Source organism: Panthera tigris, chromosome A1 (genome assembly GCF_018350195.1).
Source record: "Panthera tigris isolate Pti1 chromosome A1, P.tigris_Pti1_mat1.1, whole genome shotgun sequence".
In the NCBI taxonomy this organism is placed as follows: domain Eukaryota; kingdom Metazoa; phylum Chordata; class Mammalia; order Carnivora; family Felidae; genus Panthera; species Panthera tigris.
Window position 1 is genome coordinate 92279019 of NC_056660.1, and position 15423 is coordinate 92294441.

Here is a 15423-nt window from a genome sequence, read left to right on the forward strand (position 1 = left end):
AGCCTAAGTCAGACATTTAACCAAAAAAACCACCTAGGTGCCCTTATCTTATGTTTATATAAGGGTTTAGATAAGTTACATACATGTGTTTGTGTGTGTGTGTGTGTGTGTGTGTGTGTGTCTTATATGGCTTCCTGGAAGACTGTAACTTCAAGTTCCAGGTGGAGAATTATTTTCCCTTCTCCTAATTTTGGTCCTCCAGATCACAGTCCTACCTGTCTACACACTTTCAAAAATATCCTCACATCCATCACTTATATCCTGTAATTACTGATAAACCAAGTACCAATTGAGATTTAGATTCCCTATCATTTTGTTCTACTAACGTCATAAAATTCTCTTTTCCCCTTATTTTAAAGTTTCACCTTACAGATTTTTTTTTGAAATTTATTGTCAAATGGTTTCCATACAACACCCAGTGCTCATCCCAAAAGGTGCCCTCCTCAGTACCCACCACCCACCCTCTCCCTCCCACCCCCCATCAACCTTCAGTTTGTTCTCAGTTTTTAAGAGTCTCTTATGCTTTGGTTCTCTCCCACTCTAACCTCTTTTTTTCCCCCTTCCCCTCCCCCATGGGTTTCTGTTAAGTTTCTCAGGATCCACATAAGTGTGAAAACATATGGTATCTGTCTTTCTCTGTATGGCTTATTTCACTTAGCATCACACTCTCCAGTTCCATCTACGTTGCTACAAAGGGCCATATTTCATTCTTTCTCATTGCCACGTAGTACTCCATTGTGTATATAAGCCACAATTTCTTTATCCATTCATCAGTTGATGGACATTTAAGCTCTTTCCACAATTTGGCTATTGTTGAGAGTGCTGCTATAAACATTGGGGTACAGGTGCCCCTATGCATCAGTACTCCTGTATCCCTTGGGCAAATTCCTAGCAGTGCTACTGCTGGGTCATAGGGTAGGTCTATTTTTAATTTTTTGAGGAACCTCCACACTGTTTTCCAGAGAGGCTGCACCAGTTTGCATTCCCACCAACAGTACAAGAGGGTTCCCGTTTCTCCACATCCTCTCCAGCATCTATAGTCTCCTGATTGGTTCATTTTGGCCACTCTGACTGGCGTGAGGTGATATCTGAGTGTGGTTTTGATTTGTATTTCCCTGATGAGGAGCGACGTTGAGCATCTTTTCATGTGCCTGTTGGCCATCTGGATGTCTTCTTTAAAGAAGTGTCTATTCATGTTTTCTGCCCATTTCTTCACTGGATTATTTGTTTTTCGGGTGTGGAGTTTGGTGAGCTCTTTATAGATTTTGGATACTAGCCCTTTGTCCGATATGTCATTTGCAAATATCTTTTCCCATTCTGCTGGTTGCCTTTTAGTTTTGTTGATTGTTTCCTTTGCTGTGCAGAAGCTTTTTATCTTCATGAGGTCCCAGTAGTTCATTTTTGCTTTTAATTCCCTTGCCTTTGGGGATGTGTTAAGTAATAAATTGCTACGACTGGGGTCAGAGAGGTCTTTTCCTGTTTTCTCCTCTAGGGTTTTGATGGTTTCCTGTCTCACATTCAGGTCCTTTATCCATTTTGAGTTTATTTTTGTGAATGGTGTGAGAAAGTGATCTAGTTTCAATCTTCTGCATGTTGCTGTCCAGTTCTCCCAGCACCATTTATTAAAGAGACTGTCTTTTTCCCATTGGATGTTCTTTCCTCTTTGTCAAAGATGAGTTGGCCATACTTTTGTGGGTCTAGTTCTGGGGTTTCTATTCTATTCCACTGGTCTATGTGTCTGTTTTGGTGCCAATACCGTGCTGTCTTGATGATTACAGCTTTTGTCAGGTGACAATTTAACTCTGCTTCTTAAAGCTAAGGCTAAGCAAATAATGTATTGGAAGAGTGTGAAGGATTTGAAGCACTGGGCTTTACATAGAAGGAAACAATTAGCTCCAAAAGGTCTTGCAAATATGAACTACTCTATGGCCTTGCCCAGTCACTTCCAATGCGGTAAATCATCTGCAACCATCTTGCTGTCTGGAGTAGGGTGGGGGTAGAGGAATATTCTATTTATCCTCTCAAAATTAAAAATGGAGGCTAGGAAAGGACCAGGAAATGACAACCATCACCTGGCTTAGCTTGGTCATGTGCCCACTCATTGGCTAAGGAAGGATGCCCTCATCAATGGTCCCATTAGACTTTATTCAGCAGGGAGAAAGGCCCTTCCCTAAAAGGAATTTTGGATGCTAATGCTTAAAGGAAGGATGGGTATTGGGAAGCCTCAAACAACAAATGTTCTCACTACATAACATGTTGATTTGAAACTCTCCTTTTGGTTTGTGCAGTGTGTGTGCGTGTGCATGCACGTGTGTTCTGTCTTGTATACAGAAACCAAATGATTTGTATATAGGTATAACCATTTAAATGAAAGCATCAGTCTGGTCCAAATGTATCACTGAAAAACCAACTGGAACTTCAGATTTAAGAGAGAAACTATATTCTAGAAAGAGAAAGAACTGGGAGCCAGGACAACTATATCCCAGTTGTTTCTCCGAATAGGATAGTAACTAGGTATGGGATCTGGTCAAGTCATTTAATCTATTTGAGTCTCAGTTTCCTTAACTGTGGAATAAAATCATTAAACTACATTCCGTCTAAGTGCTTTCCTGCTCTAAATTCTGTAATTTTTTTTTTTTTCTGGCAGAGTGATTTATTGGGACAAGTAAGGAAGCAGAGGAGGTGGGACTGCTATGCAGAAGACATAAAGGGGCTGTAGAACTACATGAGGGGAGTGCAGGAAGCCAACAGAATGCAGATACAAGAGGAAAATGTCTAGAGTTGGGTTGAGACTGCATTGAGGTTGGGCTGCATTGAGGTGCATGGAATGCAAAAGGGAACTGGTTATCTTTGGGCTATGACAGTCAATACTCAACAAGGGGCAAAGACCTAGCTGGTCTCTGGAAACCACAAGCAGCTCTGGGTTGGGGTCTGCAGGAGCAAATAGACATCATGCCTAGATGTTCCAGAGGATGATGACTGTGACCACGGAGGTGGCCATGAAAAGCAGGTAGAGGCGGAAGAGCAAGGTGTCCATCATGTGGCTGAACTACACCCACAGACTGACCAAGTGTGGTTTCTGAATCTCTTCTTTCTGCTGGGCCCTTGATGACCCAGGACACCCATTTAACTGCCTATCTGGGACTTTGCATCTTCCCCACTAACTCCACAGGCTCCTTCACACCAAGTGGTGGGCCGGGGGGGGGTGCCCAAGGATTTATTTCTCTTCAGGGGTGCAGTGGGGCAGCACTTTGTTGGGCAGGTGCAGTAAAAAGGCAGAGAATGGAGCCACCGAGGCATGGGTGGGGGCTGGGTGGTGGCCAGGTGCAGCAGGTAGGTGATAAAGGTGGTCTCCAGCAGGCTGATCACCATCAGGGACAGACATAGGGCAAAGTAAACACTGATGAGGGAGGTACCATTGGTGGGAAGTAAGTCATTCATCAAGAGCAGGAAGACATTGTAGCCCAGCAGAAGGGTTATCTTGAATGGGGCATGATTCCCAATTTCTGCTGGCAGCTAGAAGCTGAGGGCAACCAGAAAGCCACTGGGTACCAGAAGTTTATGATATAGAGTCTGGGCCTCCATCTGATGGCCACATAGAATATATAATTCTAAGGATATCAGACGTGCAAATGTTATCTGTCCTTGTGTTAAGAACAGTAGATAACAAGAAGACAATACATAGAGACGTACATAGGCACACTAGGTTGCTGGGAAAAATACAGGAAGCCCAGTTAAATTTGAATTTGAGGTATCAACAAGTAATTGTAGACCTAGCACAAGCTATCACACATAATAAATATTATTTGTTACTTATCTCAAATTCAAATTTAAGTGAGCGTTTTGTATTTTTACTTGCCAAATCTGGCTACCATAAGATAGAGAGACTCACACACAGGAAAAGAATCAGTTTGTGGGAAGAACTGGAAGGAGGTACTTGGACTAGAATTATTTATGCAATTCCTCCTTTAAAAAAAATTTACTTATTTATTTTGGGAGAGAGAGAGAGGCAGCACAAGTGGGGGAGGATCAGAGATGGGGGCAGAGAGAGAGAGAATCCCAAGCAAGCTCCACTCTGTCAGTGCAGAGCCTGAAGCAGGGCTTGAATCCACATACTGTGAGATCCTGACCCGAGCTGAAATCAAGAGACAGACGCTTAACCAACTGAGCCACCCAGGTGCTCCTATGGAACACCTTCTTAATTGAACGTTTATAAGCTTCAGTATAGTTTTTACTTGAACTCAAGGGGTTTTCTAAATGAAATAAAATCCTTTCCCTTTATTTTAAGACTATCTTGTTCTGCTCTCTTAAGAAATCATGATTTAAAAAAAAGAGAAGAAATTGTGATTTTTTAGTTCAAGCAAATCTTTCTCATTGACCTTCATGAATGAATTTGCTGATTGTGCTATCCTATACAAGTGCATGTTAGGTCTTCACCTGGGGCATAGATGTATTTTTCTAAGCAGCTTTAGTGGGTTGCTGGCTGAATGAGTATTTTGCCTTGGTGAGAGACAAGGTTGACTCTATCAATAAAACACATTGGCTTTCTTAATCTCTTTTGTTTTGTGCTCTTGTGCCTATTAACTGACATGATGATCTCAGAAGCTGCTTATCCTTCATCAACTTGGCTTTGATGGATATGTTACGTAATAAGTCCAGACCTTCAGCACTGAGTAATCACTTCCTGCTTATGAAGGTTCAGTAACTACATAGCAGTGATTCTGTTGATATATGGGTCCTTTTTCTTTGGTGCTTACTACATGTACCAAAATGACAGAATATCTTTATTCTGTCTTTGTAATTTACCACTGTTTGTTTTAACTTTGACATATAATGCATGGAAGCTAAATCTGAACATGGGCTTCCCATTTGTAAGTCAGATTCTAGGTGCTTTGAGGGCATGCGTGCTTTTATGGACAAAATTCAACTCATCCTTGACAAGAGTACATTCTCTTTCGGTATGGTTCTATGGTAAGTACAGATGGTAATCTCTCAACAGTCTATGGCTTTGCTGTCAGAAAAGTCAGAGCCATAGTATAGAATGAGGAAATGATTGGCTCCTGACATAAAAAAGGGAATACACGTAAGAAAAGTTGCTTGATTGTATTGGAATTCAGTTGGAAGAGTACATGAACTTGGGGACAGTGATGTGGAGATTTTTTTGAATATTCTAAAACAGAATTTGTTAGTGGTTCGGTAAACAAATCAAAGATTCCACAATTCCTTCCCTAAATTTGTTTCTGAAAATCATGGCTGGGAGAAAATGCTGAGCCGTAGGTTCATATGTTTCCTAAACATATTAAGTAGATTTCTTGCTTCTCTCAACTTGTCGATCCATGAAGTGCTTTTAGTATGTCTTCTCTAGAGTTCTAATGTTTTTTCTGCTCATGCATTGAATACAGTGTATTTAAGGCTATTTTTAAACTCTAACCCTGAAGTTTAATAAGCCTTCAGTTTCTGCTCTTACCATCTTAGTTTATATTTTATTTTTCTCCCATCTGTTTGTCTGGACATTCCATGTAGGACTAGAAGGAGGGGACACAAGAACCTTATTTCTTACCCATCAGAAAGGTGTGTTGTTTCGTGTCCGACATAAAGATCTCAGGCTGTGGGTTTCCCTCCAAAGAATGTCATGCTCTAATAGAATTGTTTCTTGATATTTCCCCTCTTTTACCCCCCACTGTTCCTCATCAGAACTTATTTATTCTCGTGAGCCCTATTCAATCCAAGCCTTAATAAGTAGCTGGTTAAAAGTTGGTTCTCAACTCAATCCATTTCTTTCTGTCTACGCAGACCTCTCCCTTCTTCTGCCTGCTTTACCTCTCACTTGGGGTACTGAAGTAGGCCTCCAGCAGTCTTTCCATGGCCACCATCCCTCCTTCACACCCTCACCCCAAAAGGCATACCCAATGACCATGTTGAACCCCCATGCGAACACTTCTTTTCTGTCTCTCCAACAGGAAATGCCTGATTTTCCAACATTTCTTTGACTCATGGGTGAGGAACCCAGTGAGATAACAGAGTTGGTTCAAAGGATATGAGACACAGATGTGTCATTGAAGATCAGTAGAAAAATAAAAGCAAAGAAAACTGAAGTAAATGCTAAGCGAGATACAATATGGGTAAAACGCCACAGAGAAATAAAACCATAGCCTTTGGGAATATTTGCTCGCCCTGGCAAAAATCCATTTGTCAGTTCTCTGCAAATTTATCTCTCTGTTTACAGAATGTAAAATGCCTGGGGTTTAGTCAGTGGTAAGTGGAAAGTGAGTTACGATCCCTGAGAATTGGATGATTTTTAGGCAAGCATGTTGGATAATGGACTAGTTGTACTGAAAAGCTGGCATAGTTATCTTCTGGCTTTACCTCCTTTACTATCAAGACTCCTCTCCTAATGCTTCCCTTTGGTCACCAGGGTCTCACTACACTCACCTCCTTTCCATGTCTTTAGCTTTTGTATTCACTGTTCCCTGTGCCTGAAATATTGGATAGACTCATTCTTCAGACCAAACCTCTCAGAGGTCCTGTTTGCAATGTTCTAGGTAAATCTCTCTCCCTCACCTGATTCATTCTGTAGGTCATCCTCCTGTTCCTTTTATTCCTCAGCCTGAATATATATTTGTCTGCATGTATATGTAGATGCAGGTTTCTCTTCACTAACATATAAGCTACATGAGGCCAGAGACCTCATCTGTCTTGTTCATTACTATGTTTCTCTTGCCAGGAACAATGGCTACTCATGATAGATGCTTGATAATTATGTGTTAAATGAATGAATGTCTAAAGACTTGTCAGAATGTACTTTCTTTAAAAAAATTTTTTTAATGTTTATTTTTGAGAGAGAGAGAGAGAGAATGAGTGGAGGAGGGGCACAGAGCAAGGAAGACAAAGAATCCCAAGCAGGCTCCAGGCTATGAGCTGTCAGCACAGCGCCCGATGCAGGGCTTGAACTCATGAACAGGGAGATTATGACCTGAGCTGAAGTCAGACGCTTAACTGACCAAGCTACCCAGGCGCCTTCAGAATGTGCTTTCTAAGGATTTCATATTTTATTCACATTTCACCTGGACAAAGGCTGTCGTGTGTTCTTCTAAGGAAGGCATATCAGCATGAGATAAACTGGCAAGTTTGAAAGTCAGAGTCCCTTTTCAGGTTATCATGCTGCGAACCGGAAATCCTTCTTGTAAATACATCTCCAAAGGTCCAAACTGACCATCAAAACAAGCTGTCCTTCATTATATATAAGACCTCATATGGAAATGCCCATTTTCACAGCAGCTTTTAGCCCTTGTTAAAGATCCAGGTTTCTGTCCTCCACCCCTCTCAGAAGATCCCCATGCCATAGTTTGGAAGCCAGAATCTTCATTTTTAAATAGCATCCGGAGATTCTGACCTTGTTGGTCTATGGACCACAGGTTGAAAGACACTGGTCTAGGAAATCCAAGTATCCAGCTGGCTGCCTGAGTATTTGCATGCTACTTCAAAGTTGGCCAAATGCAACCCTGGGAAAGCCTGCTTTGGGAGTCTGACTCCCAAGCACAAGGTCTTAAAGTAATTAGTCACATGTTCTGAGCAGGATCAATAAAATGTGCGGAATTATTTAGACAAAGATAAAAGGTTTGCATAGTCTGCACAACTTAGCTAAAAGCTGTGCTAGCAATAAGCTGGTAACTATTAAAATGAATGAGTTTTAAAGTCTGTGGCTGCTTAAGAGACTTTGCTTATGTTCTGCAGATTTTTTTCCCCATTGATTTTAGTATCCAATTTGAAGATTTCCAGGCGCTTCTCTAATACATTTTGATAAAACATGAAAAGTTTCTTCTTTGTGCTGTTCACATCTTGTTTCACCCCAGTTCATAGGGACAGAGAGCCCAGAATAATTCACCCAGCTTTAGCGAGAATCTGGGTGATCCCTGTGACTTTCTTGCTGGAGGAGCCCACAGGGAAAAGACACCCCATACTCCCCTCCCTGCCACCCAGACTGTGTGGTGTCTCAGCTGGCATAATAGGCAAAAATAAAGTAATGCATAACCTTGCTCAAAGGAGACTTTATTTTCAATCAGTAGTATCCAATATAAAAAAAGAGGAGGCAAGAGAAAAAGGATCCATTTTATCTCTCTTATAAATACTGGGTGTAGACCAACCTGGAGTTGGAAAAGGGGACACGGGGTGTTCAGAGGGAAGTGAGAAGTCACAAAGGACAGCCTATGAGCATCTTCTACCTCTGAGAAGCTCGTTTCCTTTTTAGCCAGCAAAAGTCCTAGCTCATCATTTCTTTTTTTTTTTAAATTTTTAAATATATTATTTATTTTTGAGAGAGAAAGAGAGGGACAGAGCGAGAAGGAGAGGGGCAGAGAGAGGGAGACACAGAATCTGAAGTAGGCTCCAGCCTCTGAACTGTCAGCACACAGCCCAGTGCAGGGATCAAACCCACAAAGCATGAGATCATGACCTGAGCCGAAGCTGGTTGCTTAACCGACTGAGCCACCCTGGCGCCCCTCTAGCTTGCCATTTCTGATTCTCTAACTACTTCTTTTCTTTTTTTAATGTTTTATTTTTGAGAGAGTGCAAGTTGGGGAGGGGCAGAGAGAGAGGGGGACAGACTGGGGGCAGAGCGAAGTGGGCTCTGTGCTGACAACACTGAGCCTGATGTGGGGCTCGAACTCAGCCCCACATGACCTGAGCTGAAGCTCATCATGACCTGAGCTGAAGGTTATAGTTATAGTTACAGAGCTATATAGAGCTATATAGAGCTCTATAGTTATAGAGCTAGCTACTTCTATAAACTGATATTGGAGCAGCTGTTTTGGTCAGTCAACTAGTCTACTGAAGCAAACAACCACTCTGGCTAATTTTGATTCACTGAATTGCCTAATGTTTCACCAAATTTGGATAAATCTGGTGGCTGTCTTGTGCCTTGAGGACAAATTTTGAGAAAGGAGCAAATTGCATGGCATAGTTGAAATAGGACTAGACCGGGATTTGGGACACATAGATTGTTATCCTCCTTTAATACTGACTAGATCTGTGTTTTCAACTGTCAGCTCGTCTCACTGGGCCTGAATTTTCTCATCTGCACAATTACTGCTGAATGCAACTGTACAGTTCACAAACAGTTTTCATATGTATTATCTTATTTGACAGACATAAAAATTCCAAAAGGAACCATGACACATATAATTATTATTCCCCATGTTATAGATGGCAAAGCTGAGGTCCTGATTCTGGTCATGACTGAGCAATTCCTATCAAACCACCTCTTCGAATAAAAATTACACACTCTATGCAAATGTTAAAAAAAAAACAACTACCCAAACTAGACCATTTCCTCAAATAGGCTCGTTATGGAAGGGGATTGACACTTGGAAGAGAGAAACAGCATCAGAGGATTTTCACGTATTTTTATGACTTTTAGCCTGAAGTCAGAGCCCAGACTGAATCAGAGAGGAGTAGCTAACACTAGCAGAGAAGCTATAGTTTTACTGGCTTGAAGACAGGGGATAGACTCCAGTATAACCAAAGGAACTCTAAAGAGAAAGTGGGAGAAGGAGAGCTCCAAATTCTGTGTAGGGAGTCCACCCTAATATCAGGCTGATCCCTGAATTATGCATGTGTGAGGCAGACTTCAAGCACTCCAGCTAAAGCTAAAAGAACTGAACTAGAATTTCAGCTGGTGCCAGTTGCAGAGGAGACAGAGTTTGCAGACTGAAATCAGCCTAGTTGACTGCCTGATTAAACAAACAAGCAATCAGAAAAAAAAAGTTGATAATCTTCAGAAGAATATAACAGAAGTCAGTCTTTATCACACGTCCTGACAATGTCCAAGACATAATCCTAAATTACTTGACACACAGGAAACAGGCAGTGTTATCCATGGCAAACAGGGATCTTATAAGTAAAGAAAGTAGATGCTGTGGTAATATAATTCATGGAATGTTTAGAAGCTAGTGAAAGCCAGTGACAAACCTTGAAATTTGATTTTCTAAGTCCCATTTTATTTCCACCTCTATAAATCTATTCCATCTCTAAACTTTCTAAGCCAGTGTGATATATTTTATCCAATTTAACAAAAATATCTTAATTTGACGAAGGTTAGTCAGAAAAGAGTAGTAATCATGGGACTCCTGGGTGACTCAGTTGGTTGAGTGCCAACTTTGGCTCAGGTCATGATCTCACAGTTTGTGAATTCAGTCTCTGTGTTGCACTCTGTGCTAACAGCTCAGAGCCTGGAGCCTGCTTCAGATTCTGTGTCTCCCTCTCTCTCTCTCTCTCTGCTTGCACTCTGTCTCTCTCTCTCTCAAAAATAAGTGAACATTAAAACAATTAAAAAAAATGAGTAGTAGTCATTAAGACTGTTATTGTAAAGGAAGGTTTCAAAATACTCATTTCCTCTCTTACATCCTCTCCAAATTCAAATTCTGTTAGTTGCCTAGTCATGTGTCCTCATTTACTTTGCTACCTGAAGTCCAGTTTGGTTCAGGCTGAAATATCAGTCAGCCGAACACTTACTTTCCTAGCCTCCAATGCAGCTGTGGGTACTCTTGTAGCCAAGTTTCAGCAGTGACAATTAGTAAACTGGCTATTTCTGAAACTTTTTTTGACATAACTCCCCACCTTTAATTCTTGTATTAAAAATAGACATTACAGGGTGCCTGGATGGCTCAGTTGGTTAAGTGTCTGACTCTTGATTTCAGCTCAGGTCATAATTTCTAAGTTTGTAGGATCGAGCCCTGCATTGGGCTCTGTGCTGAGAGTGTGGAGCCTGCTTGGGGTTCTTTCTCTCTTTCTTTCCGCACTTCCTCTGCTCACTTGCATGCATGCTCTCCTTCTCTCTCAAAATAAGTAAATATTAAAAAAATAGACATTACATCTAGTCTGCAAAGGGAGGAATCCTACAACCATGAAGTGAAATACTTGGGTACAGTCAAAATATAAAAGATTCTGAATTTCTGACTTCATTTCTCAGCAATTGGATTAATACTAGTAATTGTCTTTCTCTAGACTGTTGTATGAGGGGAGTTTTGCTTCATCAACTGTTAATCAAAAATTCTTTTGGGGCACCTGGGTGGCTCATTCGGTTAAACATCCTAACTCCTGATTTTGGCTCAGGTCATGATCTCGCAGTTTGTGAGTGCGAGCCCCACGTTGGGCTCTACACTGTTAGTGCTTGGGATTCTCTCTGTCTCCCTCTCTCTCTGAAAATAAATAAATAAACTTAAAAAAATTCTGCTACTTGCAACCAAATATAATTCCAATTAACAACTTCATGAGAGAGGAAAAACACAAGTTTGATGTCCTACTTCAGTCCCTGAGAGTCACATTCCCTTTGCACTATGTACATTATAAAGCATCATCTGTTCTAAGATGAGCCATAGCATTTCACAGGCAGCACCAGAAACACTACATTAAATATACATAGGGTTTATAAGACCTGTATCTATTTCAGCAATGTTAAAATGTGTGTGTGGTGGGAGTGGTGAACACGGAGTGTTACTTAAACCAAGATGAGTTACCACCACATACTTCTGAGAATGGCTAAAATAATAATTTAAAAAGCCCCAAGCCAGTAATACTTATTGCTGGCAATAAGTATGCAGAACAAATTTTAAGTATGAAGAACAACAGGAACTATCATTCATACCTGGTGGGAATGAAAAAAGGTACAGCTAGTTTGGAATGCAGTCTTGCAGATTTGTATAAAGCTAACCATTGTCTTACCATATAATCTCACGGTTGTATTCCTATGTTTTGACTCAGCTGGTTGAAAATATGTGTACCCAAAACCCGCATATGTTTTGGGAAGCGTTTTTCATAATCACCAACATAATCACCAGTAGCATTATTCATAATCACCAAAAACTGGAAGCAGCTGGGATATCCTTCAATAGGTGAAGAGGTAACCTGTGGTATGTCCATACAATGGGATCCTATCCAGTGATAAAAAAAGAATGAGCTATTAGCCCACATAAAAGCATAGATGAATATTAAATGCATATTGCTAAGCAAAAGGAGCCAATCTGAAAAGGTTACATACATTTATAGAACTTTATGTCACAAAGGAAACTTTCCTATCTATTAATTGAAAACAAAATTAGGAGTTGATCGATCCCAGGATGGTATGCAGAATGTGTCAGAAGAAGTGTATGAAATAACCTGACTCATGAAGGCGGTGGGGGAGGGGAGGGAGAAGGTGCTGACCTAAGTAGCTTTGAAAGTGAGTGGAGACTAAAGGCAAAAAGATGGCATTCTACTTGCTAAACTTACTTTCTGTGGGTGTACGGATGAGCAAGTCTGCAACCATGATGCATACATGTGGGCTTGAACAGATAAGTAAATGGATGGCAGAGACTGGGAGCCAGGTTGCAGATAAACAGAAGTTAGGCTAGAACAATCCAGGTGGGAATGGATCAGAATTGGAAACAGCAGTATGAACCTACGTGTAGCTTAATATAAATAATATATGTGGATACAGATAGATGTGGATATGTGTATATACTTGGGTTAGTGTACCTACATAGAGTTTCTTATTCTGTTATCTGACAGAGTCTAGAAGCAGCAATGCCTCAGTGGCAATGAGCAAATCCAACATCCAGATTTGGTTTGAATACCACCCTCCTACAAAGAGAAACAGGGCTCCTTGGAGAAATGGCTGATTTCAGGATTGGGGCAAGGAGTGTAAAAGAGGAGCCTGGAGTGTCTTGTAGTGCCAGAAAGGAAGTCCTCAAAAAAAAATTTAATTGATGGAGGTATGTTAAAGGGACAGAGGGGCCAGCTGAAGGAGCTCCCAGTGGCCAAAACTGGAATAATTTGAGAAACAAAAGAAATGGTTTAATGTTGGATTATAATCTAAAACATAAAATAAGTATCCATGAGTCCATACTGATGTAAGTTAATTACTGAGTGGGTACATAAAATGCACATATATTCTACATAGAACTAAAAATAATTTATATAGATGATCCCCCCCGCTCAGAGGATGGAGCAAAACTTCACACGTCTTACATGTAGGTTGTATATAGTGACTTTCTTCGAAATAGCACAGAACAGAAAGAGCAAAAAGGAGTAACTTTACAGTGGAGACACCTGCCAGACACTACCTCAGCTAGGGAACCGAGGTTAACATCATCCGTGATAAGTCATGTTGACAGCACATACCCTTCATACAGTTGATGAGAGTGGTACCTTACCTCTGTGATCTTGCTCCCCAAGAACCCATAACTCCATTTTAATCATGAGAGAAATCTCAGACACATGCAAATTGAGGGGCCTTCTGCATAGTAGCTGACCGGTACTACTCAGAATTGTCAAGGGGATTCAAAACACTGGAAGTCTGAGACGCTGTCACAGTCTAGACAAGCCAGAGGAAACCTGTCAACTAAATGGAATATTGTGTCCTGGATAGGATCCTGCAACAGCAGCATGCATTTGGTAAAAACTAAGGAAATCTGAATAAAGTATAGACTTTAGTTAGAGCTAGTATCAATATTGGCTCATTAGTTGTGACAAGGATGCCATACTAATGTCAGATGTTGGCATTAGGAGAAAGTGAGTATGCGGTATACAGGAATCTCTGTAAATATTTATAACTCTTTTGTAAATCTAAAATGATTCTCAAGGAGTGCCCGGCTGGCTCAATCAGTAGAGCGTGTGACTCTTGATCTAGGGGTCATGAGTTTGAGCCCCACATTGGGTGTAGAGATAACTTAAAAGTAAACAAACAAACATAAAAAGATTCTCAAAATATTTATTTTAAAATGCATGTCTATGGAAGAAGGGGAGGACTTCTAAAAGTCTAGGGAATACAAGCATTTGGGTTTCTGTTTGACTCTGTTGGTTCGCCAAAGACAACTAGTTGGTTCTGAACTTATTAAATGATCTTAAGTCAGCACTTTGATAAGTTATATCTTCCCAGGAGACTGTTTTTTATTTTCTTCCAATCTGTCAGTAATCCCAAGAGTGGGATTAACCTGCTTTGAGCTCAGGGAGACAGAATTAAACACATGATCAATGTGGTGATTCTGGAGGAGACATTTCCCCCAAGAAATAAAAGAGCTTTTTTTGTACGTTGTAAAATCCCAAGTATTGAAATAAAAATGTTTAATTATGCTAATGAAAAATTAAGTGTTGGAAACAATTTAACACATTAAAATGTTTGTAGCAAAATTGGTGAAAGCAAATATAAAAACAGAAAGATTGTTGGGGCACCAGCTGGCTTAGTCGGTTAAGTGTCTGGCTCAGGTCATGATCTCATGGTTCGTGAGCTCGAGCCCCACATTGGGCTCTGTGCTGATAGCTCAGAGCCTGGAGCCTGCTTTGGATTCTGTGTCTCCCTCTCTCTCTACCCCTCCTCAGCTCATGCTCTGTCTCTCTCTCTCTCTCTCTCTCTCTCTCAAAAATAAATAAACATTAAAAAATTTTTTTAGAAAAATTGTCAAAAAAATAGGGAGATATAAATACCATAGTACCTCATTGAAAAAATAACTCCAGATGGGGAAAATGCATAGTTAAGACAAGGAATATTCAACAAGCAATTTCCTTTGTTCAGGCCTAATGCATCCCATCATAAAACAATAAAATTTGAAGTCTTGAACGCCTTAGCTTTTAGTAGCTGATGGCAAAGTGTGAAGGGAAAGGAATAGCATACAAAAATTAGCTGTTTTACTTTGTGTTCATGCTTTTGGTTAGGAACACCACTGTGAAACCAGAAAGATATTATAGAAATTCTCAACTGTCCCCTCTATGGTTGCTGTCAAAAAAGGTGTTGTGTGTACACAAGTACACACACACACTTACACACATAGTATGCTGCAAACACACAGACCATCCATGCAAGTCCTTAGCATGCTGGGGGCTCAAGAGGGGATGGACAATACCGTCTAATCCAGAGTCAGCTCAGTGGAGATAGGTTAAGAAACCTTGTGGTGTGAAAAGAGGCTGAGTATCGCTCATCATCAGGGATATGCAAATCAAAACTGCAATGAGGTATCACCTCCAGCCAATCAGAATGGCTAAAATTAACCACACCGGGAACAACAGGTGTTGGCGAGGAGGGGGAACGCTTTTACACTGTTGGTGGGAATGCAAGCTGGTGCACCCATTCTGGAAAACAGTACGGAGATTCCTCAAAAAATTAAAAATAGAACTGCCCTATGACCCAGCAATTGCACTACTAGGTATGTACCCAAAGAATACAAAAAATACTGGTTCAAAGGGATACATGCACCCCGATGCTTATAGCAGCACTATCAACAATAGCCAAATTACAGAAAGAGCCCAAATGTCCTTTGTCCATTGACTGATGAATGAATAAAGAAGAGGTTCTGTATATATAGTAGAATACTACTCAGCCATCAAAAAGAATGAAGTCTTGCTATTTGCACCAATGTGGATGGAGCTAGAGAGTATCATGTTAAGGGAGTATTA

General features: G+C 40.7%; 1 pseudogene; it reads right to left on the bottom strand.

The window, feature by feature from the left end:
• Window positions 1-2956: 2956 nt before the first annotated feature.
• LOC122230465 overlaps window positions 2957-15423 on the bottom strand; it is a 58401-nt pseudogene continuing 45934 nt past the window's right edge.